At 46.9% G+C, this 20,256-nt stretch overlaps 1 protein-coding gene across 3 annotated transcripts in view; it reads left to right on the top strand.

Annotated features, from left to right (window-relative positions):
* The window catches only part of LOC138450493 (uncharacterized), a 604,516-nt gene that overhangs the window by 204,498 nt on the left and 379,762 nt on the right, over positions 1-20,256 (top strand). The window lies entirely within an intron of this gene.

Below are 20,256 nucleotides of genomic sequence, written 5' to 3'. Positions count from 1 at the left end.
AGAACCAATAGGACGTCGTACTTGTAGTGACGTCTATCACGAGTAATGTAGAGGGATGGGCGTAGACGCCACCCGATAAGAGTTATCCAATCCTCACACTCTGTTACCATATACAGATATAGCACCTATACTTAAGTTACCTTTTCTAACCAATTATATTGCATGACAAACTTTTAGAGTTAAACGTCAATGATGATGAGTTTTGAGTATAAATGTTACTGTTTGCATGAAGTTCGGGGGAGTTGAAGCGAGACAGGCGTTCTCAACTCTGCTGATTTCCATTTGTTTCCCCGTTTTTTGGACTTGTCATTAAACGGACTTCCCTTTGCCAAACTATTGAGTTGTCCTTATTGAGTTGTGTTGGAGTAAGTGAATCCCGCACCCCCATTCCTCACTTGGTGCAGCTATCTTGTCTTATAGGTACTTGAGGGTGAGCTCTGACCTATGGGCCCGTCAGAGGACGCTCGGCCCTCCTGTACACTTGGTAGCGTGAGGATGGTTCCGACCATCAACTATTGATTTATTAATGCTAAGACGCCCATTGACCGTCGACACGAAGTAACTCTAGGTCTTCGGCAATATCACGTGTCCTTCGCCATTTGGCTGAGTAGACTGAGAAGCTTCCCATGGACAATGATAGAATAACTCAAAAATCTGCAGTAGGTCTGAAGGAACCTGCATTACAGAGCATAACCCTTCTCATTCCTACGGGCAGCCGATCGGACGAAATAGCTGAAGGAGGCGGTAAAGGAGGGGCAGTGATCCTGAGAATCCATAGAGAGGAACGATGCGAGCGGTGAGTGATACAATAAATGCACTACTTTGGCAAATGTCTTGTAGGTATTAGAACAAGCAAGGGAAAGGTAACGGAGGGTGGCGGAGAAAAAATAAAGTAGTTAGAAGTAGAGAAGACTGAATATATATAAGGGGATAATGACTCAAGCATAAGAAAAAAGTGGTTACCGGGAGGGCAACCAAGAGAAAAACAAGTGGTTACCGGGAGGGCACCCGAGAGAAAAAACGAGTGGTTACCGGGGGGGCACCTGGCAGAAAAAAGAGTGGTTACCAGGAAGGACACCTGAGATAAAAAAGTAAGAGGATACGCCATGTTCCTGCTCTTTAATATAGCGGTCAGAAGAAACGTGAACTCAGAGCCCACATAATGGGGGACGATTAGACTACGGTGACGATTAAAGACGTCACTAAAGGGGTTTGTTTAAACTCCATGTCGGGGTATTGATTAGAAGTCATAGATATGTGTGTCCAGCTGGTGTCCGTCTAGTCTGTCAAGTGTCTGTCGTGCGTGTTCTGTTATATGTCAAATGTGAAGAACTGTATCATTGATTGTTGAAACAAAGTTTTTGGGGTTTTCGCGATTCTGTAACTGAGAGGGAATCGCCAATGGATTGATGTTCTTGAGTAAATTGATGAGATAGAATTTTGGCGGAAAAGGTTGGATTGGAGCTTGCATATTTGGTGCTCGCTCATATTGTTGGAGGTATTGAAATTGCATGAAATTATTGTTGGAAACAAAATTTGAGCATGGAGGATTTAACACCACTTGCCCATTTATGTAAACAGCTACCTAAACATGCACCGAAGCTTAGGAAATATAGCACTGAGTGGGTTAAGGGTACCGCCCACAAGGTGTTTATGCCATGGCCACAGAATGGGTCCCTATCCAAAGCTGTTTTACAACATCTGACGACTTATCTGCATGCCACATATACAGGTAAAAAACTGGAGAAACGCCTTGCTGTTCTAGAACTGTGGAAAATGTTCGAACAGGAGAAGGAGGAAGAACCACCTGCAGACTGGATATTAAACGTATGCACGGAGGGAGGTGATACGCCTACCGTGCCACCAGCCCCACCTGAGCCAGAGATCGAAGAAAGTAAGTCAGAGGGACTCTACCCGCTAAGGGAGCTCAAGGCAGCCACGGGGTATAACAACCCCGCATATGGGTCACCTGCGTACAGTAGTGACGAAATCAAGGGGAAGGATCAGGAAATTAATGTTACCTCCACAGTCCCGAGGGTCAAGGAGAGACGCGAGGAGGAAAAGAAGGATCCGGCACGGACAAGTGCACCTCTCGATAAAGAGAAGGAAAGAAAAGGAAGTGATGACATAACTGATGAGATAGCATTCGCAAAGGACGAGTGGATGGGAGGACAGATATTGTTGAAACTCGATGGAAAAGGAAGTGATTTTGTGAGCCCGAGAGAGAAGTCTGTTGAGACACAAATAAAGGGAGAAAGAGAAGGAGAAGGAAATAAGGGACGAAAGAACAACAAATAAAAGACAGGCTGAAGCGAGAACAGCTATATCGCGAAGAGCAAGGTAAACCACTCAGTCGCAAACAGTGCGCAGCCTGCGAACAACACAGATAGAACCTGAAAAGGTTAGAAGAAGAGCAAAGAGTACGTGAAAGGAGAATAAAGAGACGGGAAGATGAGGAAGTTAGAAGGGCAAATGAACGTAGAAATGAAAGGAGAAGAGAGGGAGATAAGGCTAGAGAAGAAGCAAGGAAGTGCAAGGAAGTCGATGATGATATTGAACGTAAGCGTAGACAGAGGGAACGGGATCTTGAATATCTCGAGTGGGAAGTTAAAAAAACCCAATCCTGTAGTAAAATGGGAAGACACTGAAGAATTCTTTCCTGCGTACGATTCAGTACCAGGCAAGAGTGGGACAAATATTGAAGATGACTTCGACACCAGAAGCATCGGGGAAACAATCGATGAAATATACGATGAAATGGGGCTGGAAAAAATATCCCAAGGGGGAAGGGAAGACGAGCGCTTGGAAAGCACTCAGCTGTATGACACTGAGGATGTCACCCGAAGCAGCGGGAGCAGGAGACTGTCCCTGGAGAGGCTAGAGAACGATGAAGAGATAAGGAGCTGCGTAAACTGGGAATAGTCAGAGTCCGACTCCGAAGAGGAGATGGAGGACGAGACAAATGAAGGAGGGAGACGGTGCGAAAGACGGCTCCCAAGGGACAAAGGGGTGCAATGGTCAGACGCTAGCGAGTCCGCACCGAGGACATCAGGGTCTGCCGCGCCGTCTGACCAGCACGGAGGAACACCCCATGGTCAGAGGGGTGCCGCTACTGTAAAAGGGGAGAGTAAGACCGCAATATATTCCATGGCCACACATGGACAGAGAGAACCTGAAAGACAAGCTTCCAATGTTGACATCGGGAGCCGGGAAGTGGATTCACGAGTTAGAAAAAATGACAGGGGGTGTCACCTTGGCTATAGGGGACATTAAAGGCCTCCTGATCGCCATACTTGGTGAGAGAGCAGACGATGTATGGAAACGAGCTGGGTACCCTGGCGTAACCATAATTAACCCTACCCATGATGGAGCGTCATTTAATAATTGTAGAGCAGCGGTGTGGAAAGCGCTATGAGTGATGTACCCAGACACTTCCGATATGGGAGCTAAAATGACTTGAAAAATGAAAGAGTCAGAAGATCCGTTGATTTATATCCAGAATTTCCAAGACGCGTGGGTGCTCGAAACGCATGAATCTTGGACGAAATCTATACCTGTATTCTACCACATATTGTGCCAAGGGTTACCAGAACCAGTGCAGAAACAGCTAAAGAAATTGATGGGGGTAGAAGCTAAACCTTGGGCAGAAATACAATTGACCATTGCCCATTACTGTACACTGTTGCAAGAAAAGAATCGAAAAAAAGGAGGCAACACGCAAGGATGAGGAAGCGAAGCTGGTGCAAAAGAAATTATCGAAGTATGCGCTCGAAGGAGCCATGCTGACCAGCTCGGCGGAACAGAATGTGCAACAAGGTGATAAACCACAGCAGAACAACCAGGGTAACGCGGGATTTTACCCGAGGGGAAGTGGATTTAGAGGAAGAGGATGGCAAAGTAATCAGGGAGGTTTCCAAAATAATCAGGGAGGCTTCCAAAACATGCAGACGGGCGGCCCAGATATGTCAAACGGTCAAGTAGACCGCCCACCGCCAGTATGTTGGCTGTGTGGTATGACAGGGCATATAGTGCGCGTGTGCAGAAGCCAAGGCGCGTGGCAAAATGGACAAGGAATGGGAACAGGCATGGTGAATCAGCCTGCCTTCCCACAACAGGGTGGTGAACAAAATCACACAATGCAGCAGCAAGCGCCAGGCTTGCAGCAAGGTGCACAGCAAGGTGTTCAACCCCCGAACATGGGGAACCTACCACAAGGGCAATCCCAACAGGTACCACCGCAAATGTCTCAGGGCACAGACTCCAGAAGAGGAGGCAACCCTGGGAATGGAGAAAATCCACAGGTGTACAATGGACCAAATTTGTATATGAAATAGGATAGCTCTCGGGGAACTCTGATGTGTTCTATCCTATCAGTGATACCAGACCCTAACAGGGAAATTAGGGTGAATGTCGTCATAGGGGGTAAAGAGTATTCCTTCCTAGTTGACACGGGGGCAACGCGCTCGTGCATAAGGAAGGGCAAGTTTTCCTTGTCCGGCAAGGCCATGGATACTCAGAGTTTCACAGGAGCTCACAGTCGAGTTCCCTTTACAGACACACTCCCAGTCTCCGTAGGAGAGTGCGAAATGAATGTACCTTTACTGTATTCACGTCAGACCCCGGTAAACATTTTAGGTCGAGACTTGATGACAAAGTTGAATATGACCATCTCGTTCACGGAGGAGGGCATAGTATGCTCCACTCCAGGAATGCATTATTCAAATGTGTGCGAAATAATCAGAGCATACTCAGGACACATAGCCATGACAGCTATACCATTGGAACATGAAGTCTTCGCATATGGCGTGCGTGTGCTTATGGCAGGATTGCCAAGCCTCACAGATAGAACTATGAGAACACCTGATGAATTTCTATTCAGACCAAGAATACCTATGCATGAAGAAGTAGGACAAGTTTTTCCCTTAATGATACATACTGCAGCAGTGCGAGGGAAAGTAGCATTGGTCGAAGGGTATGATGATGAAGGCAGACAATGGTGCGCGATTATCGCCATTGAAGAAGGGTATCGAGTGACAGACGTCACCGATGACGATCTATTCGAAGAACAACCTGACTTAGAAGAGACAAGGGTAGAAGTAAGTCTCATATTCTGGGTCAAAATGATGAAACGAGAAGTGCCACAGAGAATGATGTTGGCGCTGGTACGTCCAGAATACCTTGATGATGACATGGCCCAAGTGCCTGTCTCAGTATGGACTACAGGACCTTATGACGTAGGCCGCCTCCTGAAGGGGGTAGGAGAAGGGAAAATTAAACTAAAACCAGGAGCAATTTTACCGAGAGCGCGACAATACCCCATGTCCAGAGAGGCAGATGAAGGGATCGCGAAGACAATTTCCGCCATGATGGAACAGAGCATTCTAGTGACGTCAGAATCACCCTGTAATACAGTGATTTACCCCGTCAAGAAATCAAAGGGAGGGTCTTGGCGTTTAATCCAAGATCTTAGAGCATTAAACGATATTGTTGAAGCCGAGTTCCCGCTAGTCCCTAACACATCTACGATTCTGTGTAACATACCAATCGAGGCGAAATACTTCATACTGACTTAAAGAACGCCTTTTTCTCAATCCCGTTGCACCGAGACTCATAAGATCTGACGTCATTCACCTTCAGACTGAAGAGCACGAGATTGCCACAGGGGTATTGTGAGTCCCCGTCCATTTTCAACAGAGTCCTGCAAATGGACCTAAGCAATATTGCAGGAGACAGTGTTGTTTTGCAGTATGTGGATGACATTCTGATCTGCAGCACCACTGAAGAACAGTGCAAGCGTGACTCTGTCCAGCTACTGACCATATTGGCTGAGAAAGGATATAAGGTTGACAAGGAAAAGTTGCAATATTGTCAACAAGAGGTGCTGTACATAGGCCAGCTAATCTCACATGTAGGAAAAAAGGTAACCCCACAGAGGGCTGAAGCTATCATGAACACGGCTAAACCGCTCACGATAAAACAAATGCAGAGCTTCTTAGGCCTGTGTAATTATGTTAGAGCATGGGTTTTCGATTACAGCTCATATACCAAGCCCTTGCTCCAGGCCCTAAAGAAGGCCCAGGTGACAAAAGAAAAAATCGAATGGACTGAGGCCATGGAAAAGGGGTTTATAGAACTCAAGAGAGCGATTTGTACAGTTCCTGTTCTCGGGATTCCTAATTATGCAGAGGAATTGTGCATGTTTTCACACACAGATGGCAGCGTTATGACGGCAGTGCTCGCTCAGAGAACCTCGTTGGGGTACAAGCCCCTGGTGTACTACAGCGGGAGCCTGGACCCAGTAATGAGAGGCCATTTCCCATGCGAATAAAGTCTAGCTGCCGCAGCGTTCGCCATAGAGAAGGCGACAGCCATTGTAATGGGGTGCTCCATGACTTTATACGTCGAGCACTCATTATTCGCCATCCTAGAGAAACCAAAAGGCACGCTGACATCTCAGAGAGCGTCCGCCTATGAAGTGATTATATCTAACCCATCGATCAAAGTAGTTCGATGTAAAACTGTTAACCCTGCAACGTCCATAGCTGAGCCAGTCACTGAGGGAGAACCTATACACGACTGTGCAAACTATGAGGAATTCTCTGATGAAATCCCCAGGGTAAAGGAAAATGCCCTGGCGGGTGCTGAGATCGTGTTAATTGACGGTTCATCAAGAATCGATCAAGAAGACGGACAAAAGTACACAGGCGTGGCCGTGGTAAAACACATAGCAAATGGAGAATTTCGAGTACTCGTCAGTGCACGAATACCATCTCATTACTCAGCACAAGCTGCAGAATTACTGGCGCTGATACCATTGAGAATCACGCAGACCAGGAAGTAACAGTATACAGTGACTCTGCCTATGTGACATCCACCGTGCACGCAGGCCTAGCACGCTGGAAAAGGAGAGGTTACCTCCGAGCGGACCGCACGCCAGTACAACGTGAAGCCTTATTGGACAGGCTGATAAAAGCACTACAGCTCCCAATGGGCATAGCGGTCGTGAAATGCGCCGCCCACACCAAAGGGACAGATTTCGTGTCACGTGGAAACCATGAAGCAGACATGGAAGCCAAGCGCATGGCCTCCAAGAATGAAATGATCAGAGGCCTATAGCAATATGGGGCAGACTCAATTGATGGAGCTCCAAGGGGAGGCACCTCAGGATGAAAAGAATCTATGGAAGCGTCAAGGGTGTTCTTTAAACCCCTCTGACGGATTGTGGCGGCAAGACAGCACTGGTAAACCAGTAATGCCTGTGGCCCTACTAAAGATAGCATTGGAGCAATTGCATTACCCATTTCACATGACAAAAGAAAATCTAGCAGCAACGCTTGCGGAAGACTGGTTCATACCGAATTTAGCTGAGCATGTTGCATTCTTTATGGTGAACTGCATAATCTGCCAGCAATTCACCGCTGGGCACACATTAAAAGTAGTGAGAGGAATCATTCCCCGGCCTAATGGGCCTTTTCAGCACTTGCACATCGATTATGTCGATATGATTCAAGTGTGTAACGGGTACAGGTACTTAATTGTAGTGGTGTGTCCATTCTCTAGATGGATAGAAGCAGGTCCATGTACACACCCAGACTCAACCTGTGCTGCTAAATTCCTGGTGAGGGAAGTGTTCCCTAGATGGCGGGTGTGTGAGGTGATGAGATCAGATAACGGGGCCCACTTTGTTAATGCAGTCTTTGAGCAGATTAGCTTGCTGCTTGGTATAAAGCACAAGTTCTCGTCGGCGTATCATCCGGAAGGTAATGGTATCTGTGAGAGGCTCAACGGCTTGTTAAAGGAAAGGATAGCCAAGTTGAAGCTTACTCTAAAGAGAGGATGGTTGCACTGTCTACCATTGGCATTGTATGCACTTCGGAACCAACCAGGCTCCGACCATCATTTTACGCCGCACGAGATAGTCACGGGAAGGAGAATGAGGACTCCCCTAACCCCCCGAGATAGGGCTAGATGTGATGCCCAGCCAACCAGAGAGGTTTTAGGATCCGAACTGCAGGAATATTTGAACTGCATGACATCGAGCCTCTCTGTTGTTTCAGACCAACTGCAGCGACGGCGAAAAGGGTGCAGCGCAGCACAAAACACAACAGGAGGTGCTGAAACAGACACAGTTCAAGGTCTATGTGCGCCCCTCGTCTTCCCTGGTGATGCAGTACTGGTGAAGAACCATACGAGGAAAAGGTGGGACGAGCCAAGATTCAATGGCCCCTTCATCGTAGAGGACTGCACTCCTTCTGCCGTCAAACTTCAAGGCAGGAGAGTATGGATATTCCTGAGCGACATTAAACCCTATATTGGGGAAGCCCAGCAAGCTGCACCCCACTGCGAAGAGACCACAGACAATGGGGAAGAACCTCAACAGGTGCAGACAAGATCCATGACGAGGAAGAAGGACGCATGAGCAGCAAAACCAAGACAAAAGAGCTCTGTTTTGAAAATTGTGGCTTTTAACTAGACATTTCATCCAAGCATAAAAGGTGATAAGGACAGTAATATGGACACTCTGTACATCCTAGTTGCAGGGTGAAGAGGAGAATTGCACATCCAAAGCCGCAACAACATTGATAACGAGAACACTCGAACCAAGTCGCACCTAAACATTGTTGAAAAATCAAGACTCTGATAGACTGCAGGCAAGACCTTTTCTCTGAGAGCTTAAACACAGTGTCCTGAAGCAGTCCACACCAAGACTTTGTTTTACAGAACATATGGTATCTCCCAGCAGAAATCTCACATGGGATGTACTCACCTACTTACAATTAGTGATAATATCATATCCGTCACTTGTGGGGAGAGTAACCAGTGTCACAGACTTTATTCAAGATGCCAACAAGAAAGTAATCAGGCAATTGATAACTGTCATCGCGGAAGCCTTTGCAGAGCTGCCAGAGTACAGTGATAAGGACACCAATGCTTCCACCATAGGCGATAATAGATGAACTCACATACACACTTTTCTTTCACATGATTGAGGAATGTCCAGCACTCGTCGGGAGAACCACTGACACACTCTCTTACATAAGAGATCCAAGAAACACTGAACATTTGAACCAGCTGTGGGCCAAATTAAACTACGTGGTCGCAATCCACGCAGCAGGGAAGAAAAAGAAAAAGAAAGGCCTGTGATCCAGAGCCCAGCATAAGAAGGGCAATGTCCCTGTCACCCGAGGACAGCCGGCTGGCACATAATGTGCTGTTTCGCCTAGTCACTGACTTTCCAGAAATGGTGGGGAGACCTGCCGAGGTTGACTTCATCACCTTCATCAGAGATCCAGCCAATGTCGCGCATATGGGTACACTCCTCCACGGAATAATGCTCCAGGTGGAGCTGTCCAACTTCCAGAGAGAGTCCCTGAGGAGATTCCAGTGAAACCTACCGCCGAGGGACAGATCCAAAGGACAGAGACAGTACTTTATCTTTCCGCCGTGGGACAGATCGAGGGAGCAGAGACGAGAACTTCATCACCTTGTTTTATTTTGTTTTATTTTTCTTATTTTTGTTTTGTTTTATTCTTATTTGGGTTGATTTTGAGTGATACCATTCTTCCATCTCCTTGCATTGAACAGGTTCCAGCATGTCCTCAGGACCGAAGCAGATTCGGGGGATACACTGGGAACTTACCTATTTTGAATATGCATAATGAATGTGACTCACCAAAGATGCTAGCCTAACCTTTTTCCATAGCCTAGCAAGGGAACTGTAACCCATAACTATCGTCAGAAACTATCGTCACCCGCAAGAGGGGGGACACTTGAGAAGCACAAGACACTTTATGATACAAACTTTTGAGAAACAGCAACAGAGTAAGTTAAGGGAACTGAACACTGACAATTGACTCATGTTTGAAATGGGGGCCCAGAACAGTAACTTGGTCCTACCGCAAACAGAGGGGCACCCCCGCTTCCCTGGAAGGAAATGCTGCCAGCTTTCATACCGCTTGATTATGTGTATATGCATAGTAATTATCATTGTTTTTCTGTCACTTACAATAAGAACTGCTTTTTTCATAGGTGCACGAAGCGTTCCAGTTTCAGTGCACCCATCACATAATGTACGCATGAATCCCACGAAAGCACCTAGACCTTATATATTAATTCTTGTCCCAACGAAAATCCGATAGTAAAGTAAACAAACTAAAATTGAATATAATTAGCAGCGATTCATACACACGTGAGATAACGAATGAAGAGAAAAGCTGGAGACAGGGTCAGCACGGAATGAATGAAAACGTAGCACTGACTACTACACGCACTCACACACTGAATGCACACAAGCCAGGGCAAGTGTCAATGGCTGCAGAACCCCGAACAAGGACAACAGAAAATACGAGACTACCTACCGAACAACCAGTCATAGAAAATAGTGGAAGCGACCAAGACGAATCAAGTGAAAAACCAGCTAAGGGAGATATAATAAAAGCCCTCAGGAAGACAGAGGCAGCTACAAGAGAGGTCATTACAAGGACACAAATGCTGAGAGACCAGCTATTCCTGTTTGCAGCTAGAGCTAAGAAACTGTATGAGGAACTGGAAAACAGATCCGCAGAGACTGTAATGACAAGCACATCAGTTCCTACACAGGGAACAAGCACCAGACCCGCGACAAAGCCACACATTGGGCAGATGGCAAACAGGTGGTGGTTAAAGGAACTCTACAAGAGAATACAAGAGGAGAAGAAGAGAATCGCAAAACCTCCTCCTACCACAGTGTTACAGATAATGAAGCCTGCCCCACCGACAAGCATGCTTGAAAAACCCCTAGCTTGGAAAAGCAGTACAAACGCGTTTAAAGATATAGTTAAAGCAAACTACAGAAAGACACTAAGAATCAAGGGAAGTCCACATGAAGATAACAATGAACTGAATGACTACCTGGATAGCACAGCACATCTAGGAAACAACATTTGGTACCAACACATGAAGGAGGTCGGAAGAAGAAAAGCTGAAGGAGAATGCTTCGTCTGTGCACTTCTACCGTACAGCATGGGAAAATCCAAAATCTTTGTGGCAGTAGAAATTGATGCCCCTACAGCACACTGTATGTCACACGTGGCAATGTGCAACACCAGAGGACAATTTATGGGGAGAGACGCCTCATTGATATGGGCCACTGAAACGGAGTACCCAGATGAAGACGGCTACGTCCAGGACATTAAAACTAGAAACAGAGCACATACCAGGAATCACGTGATCAGGTATGAGAATCCTGAAGCTAAAGGATCAGGAACAAGATGGGAAATAAACCCGAGACTAAATGTCCAAGGAAAGACTGCAGAAGAGGCTCAAATTTGGAAGAACAGAGGCCAGATGCAGATATGGGGAACATTGGTTTCCCCAGATGGATGGGAAGAAGGAGTGGTAATCTGCCGAGCTTGGATGTTCCTTGGAGCCTGCCAAGAAGCAATAGAGAACTCGCAGAGGCAATGCAAGCCTCTATGGCCGAAACTGGTAAAGCTGCTGACATGGGTCGAAGTCAGAGGAGGACCCTTGCAAATAGTACCACTGGAAAACCCGAAACTGTGCTTCAGAAACAATGGCACAAGGAAGATGGGAGAGAATCAAAACTGCGGAAGAATCTATGAAGCCCCAGGAATGACTCAAGGGACCGTAGTTATCATGGACCATTACTGGGCGTGTGGATCCAAGCCATATATAAGACTAACGAAAAACTGGGGAGGAATATGCACACTAGTGAACATCCACGTTCCTGCACTAGTGATCCCAAAAAGTGACCTGAGTATTGAGAGTTTCCCGAAAGCAGACGCTCACTTAAGGAAGAGGAGGTCTGTGGAACTGGTATCCCGAATGAAGAGAGAGAATTACTTTTCTGCCAAATCAGAAAAAGCATTTTATGCAATCCCATACGAACACAGGCTGTTCAGCCTCACCTCATCAGTATTCACAACCATATTCCTGCCACACATCCAAGTTGGAGCAAATACTAAATGGTTGCAGATAACCAGATGGGAGTTATTGCAGACCATCAACACCACTATAAAAGGATTCAACGCTATCAAAGAAGAACTGAGAGCAATCCGATTGATGACGCTCCAGAACAGATATGTACTTGACATGATCACAGCGATGGATGGAGGTGTTTGTGCAAAAATCGGAGAATCATGTTGCACATTTATACCATCGCATGACGAAGAAAATGGAACCTTAACAGAAGCCATAGGTATGCTGACAAACCTGAAGAACCAGATGATTGCCGAAACTGACGAAGTGGATGATGACAGCTGGTTTGGAGCACTATTCTCTTAGGTCACGCAATGGATGGCAGACATATTCAAGTTCCTGGGAGCCCTGCTTGTGATGATACTTCTAGGATTCTGTGTTATCAAAATAATCATCACACAATGCCAGAAAACTGCAAAGAAAGCCATTGGGATGAAGATCATGGTCGATGTCGAACCAGGATGGAAGCCCAGAGACCTGACTGATGAGGAAATAAGAGACTTTGTAACGGCCAGCGAATTTGCGCCGGAAGGAACAATGTTTGTGTATCCTACAAAATGAAGAAAGTATGAAGGAAAGTTGATCTATTGCAGCCCAAATGGACAAAGCCAGCTAATGACCTGGAACAAAGACAAACATGTAAAAACAGCAGGAAGTTTGAAAGGAGTGATAAAAATATGGACCCCTAAGATACACACATTCACACCATCATGTACAAACCCTGAAGACGATGAACAGGATACAGAAGAGCCAAGGAAGCTGAGTCCAAAAGAGGAAGCAGAAGTGGCCGATGAACCGACCAGAGGGGGGAGTGTAGAGGAGGTCCCAGACATGGTCTGCACCCCAGCCCCCCGTTTTGAGGTACCAGGAACATACTCGCCAAGGTATGTGATGTATGAGGAACAAATGAACCAACAGAGAGCTGCACTAAGGCTCTGCCCAGTGCCCATCAGAAGAGCAATACCTGTTGAAGTGCCTATAACCAGACAACCATAGGCAACACGGTTTCCACTGAGACAGCCATACCAGCAGCTGACACGAAATGAAGATTACCTGCAAACTGTCCATGAAGAGACTCAAAGGGCCTTAATAGAAGGCGAGTGGTGACGACATAAGAGCCCAGACAAATGTACAGATGAACACAAACAATACTTTTGAGTATAAATGTTACTGTTTGCATGACGTTCGGGGAAGTTGAAGCGAGACAGGTGATCGCAACTCTGCTGATTTCCATTTGTTTCCCCGTTTTTTGTACTTGTCATTAAACGGACTTCCCCTTGCCAAACTATTGAGTTGTCCTTATTGAATTGTGTTGGAGTAAGTGAATCCCGCACCCCCATTCCTCACTTGGTGCAGCTATCTTGTTTTACAGGTACTTGAGGGTGAGCTCTGATCTATGGGCCCGTCAGAGGACACTCCGCCCTCCTGTACAAAAGGCCGAGAATTGTGTTGCAGCATGAATAGGCGGAAAATCGTGGAGCTGCATGGCGAGGCTGCCTGGCATCAAAACTGAAGCAACACTGCCAATAAAATGCACATGCACCTGCCTTAGCATTCTCCTCTGCTTTTGCGAAATGCACATGTGCCTTCTCATGCATTGACGTTCTTCTGTAGATGCACAATTCACTTGTGCCTAACATTGTTTTAGTGCTCTCCACCATCTACAAAATGCAGTGTGGTTCTGACTGTCTTGGCATTTTCCTTTGCCCAAAAAATGGAAATGCGGTTTTCACTGCCTTGGCAATCCCTGCCATCTACAAAATCCACATGTGCCTAACATTGCATTGGCATTCTCCTCCACCTACAAAATGCATGTGCGGTTTTCCCTGTCCTGGAGTTTTTCATGACTTTAACATGAATGTGTGCCTAACACTGCCTTAGTGTTCATTGTCCGTTGCTTACAAAATGGATGTGTGTCTAACACTGCTTTGGTCTTCTCCTCTGCCTTCAAAACACATGCGTGCCTAACACTGCCTAAGCATCCTCCCTGCCTACAAAATGCACATTAGGTTGTGTGACGCCTCACAGGATCTTGTCACTTCTCCCCATAGGGGAGCCCTTCCCTGTGAGGCTAGGGAGGTGAGCCCGCTACGCAACAATCCCCCTAGGGGTGGCGGCAAGCAGGACCTCACAGGTAGAGACTCCGTTTATGGGGACAAGGATTCCCATTTTTGAGGGTACTCCCTAACCCTATTTCCTTTGAGTCCATGGCCAAGGTTCCCAGAAAACCAACCTGAAAACACTACTGTCTCCTCCTTTTCTCACCCTAGACTTGACACCACCAAGACGAGGAAAAGTAAAAGGAACATATAGAGTGACAACATCTTTTATCCCAAAAGTACTGAGATGAGGGAGAGTGAAGGAGTTATGCAAATTACTCCTCTCCTAAGTTTAGACAGTGCTGGCAAGAGTTGGCCCCAAGGAGGCATGAAGAACATTTTGTTGGCACAAAAGAAGGACTCTGGTACTATGCTGGGGAGGACCCAGCTACAGGGAATAAAAACCAAGAAAGGACTCAATGAGAGGGAGAGCAGCTACAGTGAAGACTTCCAAGCCTGGGAAATTCAAACCTGGGAGCTAGAAGGTTGTCGAGAGAAGCTAATCCTCAGTCGTGGGGACACCGTGGAATGGTCGGCCGAGAACTCTGTAGTGAGTCGGAGACCCAACCTACTCAGAAGCTGGAAGGAAGGAGGCCGACATTGGCGTGACCTCTGAGAGGTGGACCGTGTGGTCCTTCAACTATGTTGACACCCACAGGCCAAAGACTCTGCAGTGGAGGGAGGAATGTGTGAACCTTCAACGAGAGCAAGTCTACCTACCACCCCAGGAAGAACCAGTCATAAGCTCCCATCATACAACTGGTAACAGGAGTTGTGGGAGACCCGGTAGGGGTGTTGGGTGAAGTAAAGATCACCTCAGGAGTGATCTCCCTCGTCACAGTAATTGCACAAATGATATCAAGAGTAAAAATGCCCTCGGGAGTGATCTCCCTCATCACAGTAATTGCAAGGGCAATATCAAGAGTCAAGATTGCCTCGGGAGTGATTTCCCAAGTAACAGTAATTACAACAACCCTATCAAGAGTAAAGATTGCTATGGGAGAAAGCTTCCACTTTGCAGTGCTTATGTGCTTATAAAAGTCAGGGAAAACACCATGGACATTAGGGGAGCAATCTCCCTGGTTGTAGTGAACAAGAAGAAGATAAGGCGAGTCAAGCATACTGTACGAGTAGGCGCCCTGGACACAGTGACTGTGAAAAGCATAGAACCACTCTGGAAGAGAACAGAACAGAGCGAATAAACACCTTGGAGAACAGACATGAAATACTTTTGATGCTGAGAAGGAATAATGGTTGGACATTTGGTAGAATCCAAAGAAGCCCCTGGAACCAGTTGGACCAGAGAAGGGAGTAATTCTCCTGGTCTTATTTGTGTTTGCTGAATACCTTTTAGATTAGTGGTAGGGTCAGAGTAGGACAGTTTTTGGACAGAGGGCAATCCCTTTACTTTGGACAACTACCCCAGGGACGAGCACCCAAGTTAGAGTTCTATTAGGTAGGGCAAACCCTGTAGTTACAGGGATAGATGGGACATTTTCTTATTATTAAATAAAAGCCTGTGTCGAAATGTCACCCCTTTGTCCAGCGCCTTTTTCTGACTTACCACAGTTGTACTGACTTACTGTTCTTTCCCCCTACAAAATCCAAGTAACCCTAATATTGCTTTGGCATTCTGCTCTGCCAGCAAAATGTAGGTGCCCCCAACACTTGTTTGGCATTCCCCACCATTTGACAAAATTCATGTGTGCCTGACACTGCAATGTATCATTGTTCCCCAAAAACATTCACGTGTTTCTCACTGCCTTAGCAGTTGTCCATCTTCACAATGTACATGTGCGTGCACTGCCTTGAAGATCAACTCTGCAAGTAAAGTACTTGTGCATCTCCCACTTCCTTAGCTTTCACCTCTGCCAAGAAAATGCATGTGTTCTTATGACTGCCATGGCATTCTCCTCTGTCTCCAAAATGCATGTGTGCCTAAACTGCTTAGTATTTATTGCCTTGTGCCTGCAAAATGCATGTGTCTAACACTGCTTTGTCCTTCTCATCTGCTTCGAAATGCATGTGTGCCTTCCACTGCGTTGACTTTTTTCTCTGCCTACAAAATACATATGTGGCTCTCACAGCCTTGTATTTTCTCCTGCTACAAAATGCATGTTTGCCTAACACTGCCTTTGAGTTTTCCGCTGCCTACAAAAATGCATGTGGATTTCTCACTGCTTTGACCTCCACCTACAAAACACACACGTGCTTCTCACTGCTTCGGCATTCTCCTCCATCTACAAAATGCATGTGTGCCTAATATGGCCTTGCCATTACCCTCCATTTATAAAATGTGTTCCGAACTGCTGGAGAAACGTGCTCGGTGTAGGAGGTGCCGCATTGTGGCTTGCAGGGGCCCGCACTGGGTCTAGCGCCACCCGACCCCGTCCACTGTTATCTGACCACTGGGGAGCTGCCGGGCTGATCGGCATTCGCTCTGCTCAGAGGGGAGAGCTGCCCATACAAGGGGGCCCTCCCAAAGGGGGGCATACCCTTGGCAAGGTCCCAAGGTGGGTGGAAGCAAATTTCTTGAAACAACAGCCGAGGCTGGCCAAGCAGTCCAACCCTAGATTGACCAAGTGCGCCAAATCTATCCCATGGAATGCTCAGAAGAGTGCCCCCAGCAGGCCAGTCTCTGCTGGGGCATTGCGTGGGACACGGCCCCAGGCTCGGGTGGTGTGGCAGCTTCGCCACGGAGCTCGGGTTGGGCAGCGAGAACCGAGTGGAGTGGAGACAGGTCCCTCACACCCTGTCTATAGTCCTCACACCCAGTCTATAGTAATCCGGAGGAAGGTGACAAAGCTTTCTTGTAATCTTTGTACTCAGAATGACAGAGGGGGACCTCTTGGCAAAAGCATCCAGGCTCCTTATAGACCCAACTGGAGAAGAAATTCAAATTGACGCCCATTCAGACTTCCAGAGCAGCCCGGCCATCTGATCCTTGTATGGCCGGGCTTGGAGAGGGCAAAGCATTCCAATGGCCCTGGATGGGAAGGGCCTTTGGCTCTCGCCTAACAAAGGGCCAAGGACCAGCATGAGCCAGCACCCACCGTCACCCTCCAGCTCTGGCCAGGCCACCTTAGAGTTTTTTCCCTGTCAACGTTAGAGCTTTCTTGTCCGCCTTAGAGCTTATCCCTCTGGGGAGAGATGGGGAGCCTGCCGGTGCTCCCCGGGACTGCCGCCGGGCTTGGGGACAGTCGAACCTGCGTGTGAGACAGGCGCCCAAGGCCGGGGTTAAGCACCCCCAGCCGCCCTGGACCTTTAACAGGGCCCATTTAGAGCTTTTCCCACCAGGGAGGGACGGGGACCCCGCCGAGGGCTCCCTGGGACTGCCGCCAGGCTCTGGGATGGGATGGTCGACCCATGCGTGAGACAGGCGCCCAAGGCCGGGAGCAGTAGCCCCGGCCATCCTTGAGCTCTAGCCGGGCCACCTTAGAGCTTGTCCCTCCATGTTTGAGCTTTTCCCTCTGGGGAGGGGCGAGGACCCCGCCGGGGCTACCCACTACTGCCACTGGGCTTGCTGACACAGACACACACAGGTGACATTTGCCCGAGGACCAGGACCAATCCACAAATACTGTGGAACTCAGGGCTGGCCACTATGAGTGCATTTACCCCTTTGGAGGAAAGGGGACCACTCAGGGAGCCCCTTGACACATACACCCCTTTTTGGACTTGACCGCACACAGTTGACACTTGCCCGAGGACTGGGAGCAACTCACAAACGCTGTGGAACACAAGGTTGAATGAGTTTAAAAACGTAGGGAAACGGGGTTTGGGGTTTGGGGGAGTGAACCCCAAATAAAAAAGTAAAACATTCTGTGATTTTTTTCACTTGATTTGTTTCGGTAAAATCACAGTCAACACTGTCTTAGCATTCTCCACTGCCAACAAAATACATATGTAGTTCTCACTGCCGTGGCTTCTCTCTTGCAAACAAAATACATGTCTTTCTAACACTGCCTTCAGATTCTCCTCTGCTTGCAAAATGCATGTGCGCCTTTCAGTGACTTGGCATTCTCCTCCACCTTAGAAAAACAGGCCTTCTTAACATTGCCTTGGTGATCTCCTCTGCCAGCAAAATGCACCTGTGTCTAACAGTGCCTTTGCATTCTCCATTGCCTGCAAAAAAGAGCAAATGTTGACAAGCAAGGGTGCAAAATAGATTTGGCCGGTTACAAATGTCTTCTAATGGAACCAGTTGTGGCATAATAGATTTGGAAAAACGCAATCACTTCTACTGGTCAAATGAAAATACAATTGAAAACAAATCACGCGGTCAGGTGGTAAACACTAGTGCCACGGTGCAGTGGAATGTCCTCTATTGCATTCATTCAATGTCCAAAAACCCATATGGAAGCAACTGGATCAAGTATAAACCAACTGGTCATTTGTAATTTCCACCAAGGATTAGGCTGTTTCAATCTGGTACATGACATCAAAACACGGGCATACGCTTTACTAATTAACTGAGGCAACCTTCCTTTTTTCAGCTTTTGTCTCCACTGGCATATTGGGTGCAAGAACATGCATCAGTGGTTGGCTGGCATTGACCAGGCGCAGATCCCAAGGCGAGAGAATGGAAAGTGTGTGGTGCTTCTCCTCTCGCATCTTCCTGAAAAAATAGATGGGCAGCAGTCTTCAGTGGTGCTTCCTATGGAGCAGTCAGTCATCTCTTGCAGGATTGTCAGCACGAAGGGAAAGACTAAAGGTGACGTCAAGAGAGAGGACAATCCTATTCTATAATGGTGATTGGGCCCCGTAATGTGCTTTGCAGTCATTCTGCTGACATTACTGCCAAACTCCTTTACTGTTTCTGTCCCTCGGTTCCGCAGATTTGCTGCGGGATTACAAGTGAGCGAACAGCGCTGTAATTCTCCATTTTTGGAGCCAATTGGATTTCATGGGGGTTTTGTAAGATTTGCAGCAAGTAGTAATTTTGCTGCTGTAAATCCTGTGATGAGGTTAACCCTTCACCTCGTGGCCAAACAAAGATGTTGGTGTTAAGAGAAAGTGGCAATGAAGTGGGGCTAATGGGACTGATTACTGCTACAAGGCAAATTAACACGAGATTGCTATGCGATTTGGGCCTGATTTACAAAAAAAATGTAAATGGGACTTTCCCATGTTAAAACATTTTTGTAAATAAGGCCCCTGGTGTTTCAACAGTGACTCGTGTCTGTCCTGTGGGCGAATGCCAGGGGGCAGCCAATCGGAGCTTCATTGACAGGCAAAGCCTTCCTATTGCCAGCCATTCACAGTCCACGTTGAATGCACTGCTATGATTGGCTCTGCTAGACCATGAGAAGCTTTCTTAGTCAGAGGGGCCTTTCTCCCACTGCCACGTGTCCACCTTCAGCATCAAGAGAAAGACATGTTATATGAGGTGGGGTTCCAGGACCATGAGCTGGTCCTTCTGTCACCCCACAAATGATGGCAATATCTGGCAAATAACCTGAGTAGCTTGGAATATGATGGTTATATCTGGCACATCGACACATATTGGTAATACCTGGCAAATGGTGTAGGCACATGGGAAATGTATGGCAGTAGCTGGCACTAAAGCGTGATGTCCCAAGTGTCACAATGACAATTACTTTTCTAAACTGAATCTTTGATTTCTGTGATTAGATGTTATGATTTCTTTTTAAGGTACTAGTACAATATGCTTTTTTAAACTTTCATTGGATAATTATGCCAGTTACCAACGTGTCTTTTCAGCATGACACCATTTTAAGAGCTAGCTTTTCTTTCTCACATCACTCGCTTCTGCAGCTCATCTGCTTTGTTTTAACAGAATTCCAAACATTTCAAGTTTGGGAGTAGCTTCAAACAATTGGAGTAACCGGAATCGATTTGCACATGGTCTTTTCCTTCATGTAATTACATGGTTCGCTGAAAAACAATGGTCTGGAGGGCTGTCCCAGAGCAATGGCCGTGGTTATGAGTAATGCAAAACCCTAATGCCGTCAGCCATCAGGTTTCTGTACTGGGTTTACCACCATTTTAAATCTCCATGAAATTCAGATGTTGGAGAGAATTCAGGGGAAATACCTCCAACGCAGGGCTGCAGGTATTTTTCGAGTTAATGGAGGAATTATCACTGACAGATTTACCGCTGGTGGTAATTCCTCCAAACCGCAATAGTTTGTGACACTTAAAAAGGGAATAACACCAC

The sequence above is a fragment of the Ambystoma mexicanum genome, chromosome 1p (genome assembly GCF_040938575.1).
Source record: "Ambystoma mexicanum isolate Mex_15411 chromosome 1p, UKY_AmexF1_1, whole genome shotgun sequence".
NCBI classification, from domain to species: domain Eukaryota; kingdom Metazoa; phylum Chordata; class Amphibia; order Caudata; family Ambystomatidae; genus Ambystoma; species Ambystoma mexicanum.
This window is presented reverse-complemented; position numbering and strand designations above follow the sequence as displayed.